We start from the raw sequence: 3,328 nt of genomic DNA, 5'->3' as shown, positions 1-3,328 counted from the left end.
AAAGAAATTCTTCCTTATGTCCAGCCTGAAACGGTCTTGCAGGAGTTTGTGACCGTTCGACCTCGTCATCCCTTGGGGCGCTCTGGTGAACAAACTAGGTCTGGTGACCTCCTGATGTCCCTCCAGCCCTCATTGTGATTGTGTGATATTGCCCGCATCATTCTTCATCTTATCCTTATATGCACCATAGCCATCTGGTTTGCAAATTTGACTGCGGCTGCCTCTGAAGCTGAGATTTCTACTGACTTGGCCACGGCGATGCCTCCCTCCCTTCCTGGAGCAGACAGGGTTTTATTAAGGGCACTGCAACAGGCACGGGAGACTCGCATTTTCCCTGCAGAGCTGCACGATTGCATCCATGAGTGCTGGATTTCTCTGCCATTGCATTGCCCAGTCTCTGCCTTGTTGGGTAACCCCTGAATGTCGGCATCATGCTTCCCATCCCTTCCTCGATCAAACGCCTGCCTCATCTGCAGACCCTGCTCCTTCGCTGCTCGCTTGCCCCGGCCAGGTGGTTGATAAGCAAACAGGAGACCGAGTCTGAACCTGGAGCCCTCTGATGGGACATGGAAGTGAGGCGTGATAGCAGTTTCCAAACATGTGGAGGGCTGCCACAACGGAGAGGGAAGGACCTGGCTGCAGAAGACAAGGGATAAGGCAATGGGGTTAAACCACAGGAAATCAGCTTTGGAGCAAAACTCAGGGATGACTTCCAAACAACAGAACAGGCAGCCCGGGGGAGCCACGGCGTACCCTGCACTGGAGGTTTTCAAGGCAGAACTGAGTCAGCATCTGTCTGGGATATTTTAGGGTCAGTGCTTGCCAAATCCCCGTGGAAAGGAGAACATCGGGATGCACAGGGGTGTGCTTGGGCCATGGCCAGGTGCTGAATGAAGCACGCTTCTGCTCATTTCCTTCATCGGGCCTTTCCCTGTGACACCTATAGCCTCTGTCACACGTTACACTTATGGCATGCTCAACCCATTCAGCACATCTGAAGTTGTGACCTGGCTACACATTATAGCAATTAACGATGTCCCAAAATGAGGAATAAGCACAAATGCGCAAAAAATGTGTAATAGCTTCTTGGCTGGTTCCTGTCACGCTGCCAATTGAACGTGTGTCCAGGGCCCCGGTGGCAGGGAGCCCCTCAGCGGGTCTGCGATCCCGAGCTGGGGTCCTGTAGATCAGCGGTGCCCTGGCTGGGTCAGTCCATGGGCCCGGCCTGCGGTGCTGGCCTCGCCAGCCGAATCCAGCTGCAGGGCACTTGTAACCTTAGAGCAGGGGATGGATGGCAGTGCTGATGCCCACTGCTCCCCGCTGCCACATTTCCATCCCCGTGGGGAGCTCTGCAGACCAGAACAGGGCTGTGGGCTGCCTCCCTCCTCTAGATCGACCCTCGCACGTATGCAGTGTTAACAAAGCTCGTCCCTGAGTTTGAAAACTTTCAGCTGCGGGGGCTCTGGGCAGCAGAGCAGGCACCTGCTCTCTTCCCCGGGGCTGGGTCGGCTGATGGGCGCGCGTCTTGCACCCTGGTTTGGCACTGGGGTGGCAATGGGAACAACTCCTGAGGACTCGGCAGTGAAAACTGATTGTAGATAAGCAAAGCCAGGAGCCAGCATCCCAAAGCAGCTCTGGTGCAGGCCAGGCATGTCTCGGCAGCGGGGTGCAACGGGCCCTCGTCACAACGGACACGGGGAGGCGGCACGGACTTCATCCCCAGGGGCACGGGGTTAGAGGAAACGTCAAAGTGGCTTGCAGACTCCCGGGGTCCAAACCTGGGATCCAAACCCAGAGGTGGAAGAAACAGAGGTGAGCTCAGGTTGCATGTCTCGATTTCCTTTGGTTTGGGCTCCGCTGGGGACCTTCCCTGGTGACTCAGCTGGGAGACACGGCCCACGGATCCAAGTCATCAGGGCTGGGGAGTGCTTGGGTGCAGCAGGAGGACCCGCAGGAGAGGTGTAACAAGTGCATTAATCACCAGCACAGGTTGCTTAATTGCACAGGGCACCATGGCATCAGCAGGGCAGAGCAAGGGTCCTGGTCCCCCGGCTGGCACCAGGACTTCCAGCTCCTGGGTCTGCTTTAGGGTCCGTCTACAGCAGGCACTGCCTGGCCTGGAAAGCCAAGGACCCCGGCGTCCCTCCCAGTGACCTAGCAGGGACCATGAGAAGTTTGCCAAACCAACTCCCTTCCCACAAAGACCCTTCGTTTTCCACGGGTTAAAATTTTCCGACACACAAAACCTCCCTGCAAAGCTCGTGGGGAAGTGGCTCCCTGCATCTCCACTCCCTGAGCATCCTCTTCCCCAGGGCCTCATGCCCTGCTCCTGGAGCCTGTTCCCCGAGATGCACCTGCCTCTGGGCTGCTGTTTTGTAGCACTGATCTGACTTTCTTTTAGTTGCTGGGGGACAGGTTCACCCCGTGAAAGACCTGGCTTGAAGGAAAGCTGCAAGAGTGGGGTAAGCCCTCACTTTGCCAGCGGCACTCAATCTCCGTAACTTGGAGGTGTCTGCTGCGGGCCCACGATGCAGCAGGCAAGGAAGGGGGAGAGAAGGCGTCTGTCTTGCTGCAGTGCGGGAGTTTGGGGGGGCGGGGGGGTTGCTCAGGCTTTCTAAAATGTTTTGTCTTTGTTCATTCACCCAGTGCTGGCACTGCAATCTTCATTTGACAGGTGTGATCATTTTTCCATCGAGATGCTTTTATTCCTAAAATCAGCCGTGAGTTTCTCTCCATCTCTGCATGCCCACGTTTGAACCTCAGGGAGGAAAAAAAAAACCCAGTGATTGCTGTTGCTAGAAACTTTGACAGGCTTTTGTCTGCATCACATCCATCAGAAGGCGGTTTCTGGCTGTTCTCAAAGGCCTCGGGTTCATTGCTAACGCAGGGATGCGCTCTCTAGTTGGAGAGGGAGCCCGAACAAGTGCTTGAATGGCAGAGCCTGGCTGGGTTGATAAGGGGAAAGCAGGGTAGATTTGCACCTTATAGGCTAACCAAGGGAGGGGGGAGAGAGACAGAGATATAGTGCATGCATGCGCTTTCTTTGTCTCTGTCTCTCTAAGGGGGGGTGTGTATCATACACATACACACACGCCTTAATAATAATAATATATATTATTCATATAAGATATATGTATAAAATAGCACAAGGTTTCATGAGCTGAGGCTTGCTTCATCCGAAGCTAATGAAGAAATCAACATATCATCAGCATTTGTTTGCCAAGATAAATTTGCACTTTACAGACTAACCCAAGTAGGTAGGTATAGAGCACGTGTCTGCTCTCCTCTCTGTCTCTCTCTGAGGGGGGTGTGTATATATTATATATAT

The sequence above is a fragment of the Crocodylus porosus genome, unplaced genomic scaffold (genome assembly GCF_001723895.1).
Source record: "Crocodylus porosus isolate Cpor-Errol unplaced genomic scaffold, CroPor_comp1, whole genome shotgun sequence".
Classification (NCBI taxonomy): Eukaryota; Metazoa; Chordata; order Crocodylia; family Crocodylidae; genus Crocodylus; species Crocodylus porosus.
Note: the sequence above shows the minus strand (reverse complement) of the source record.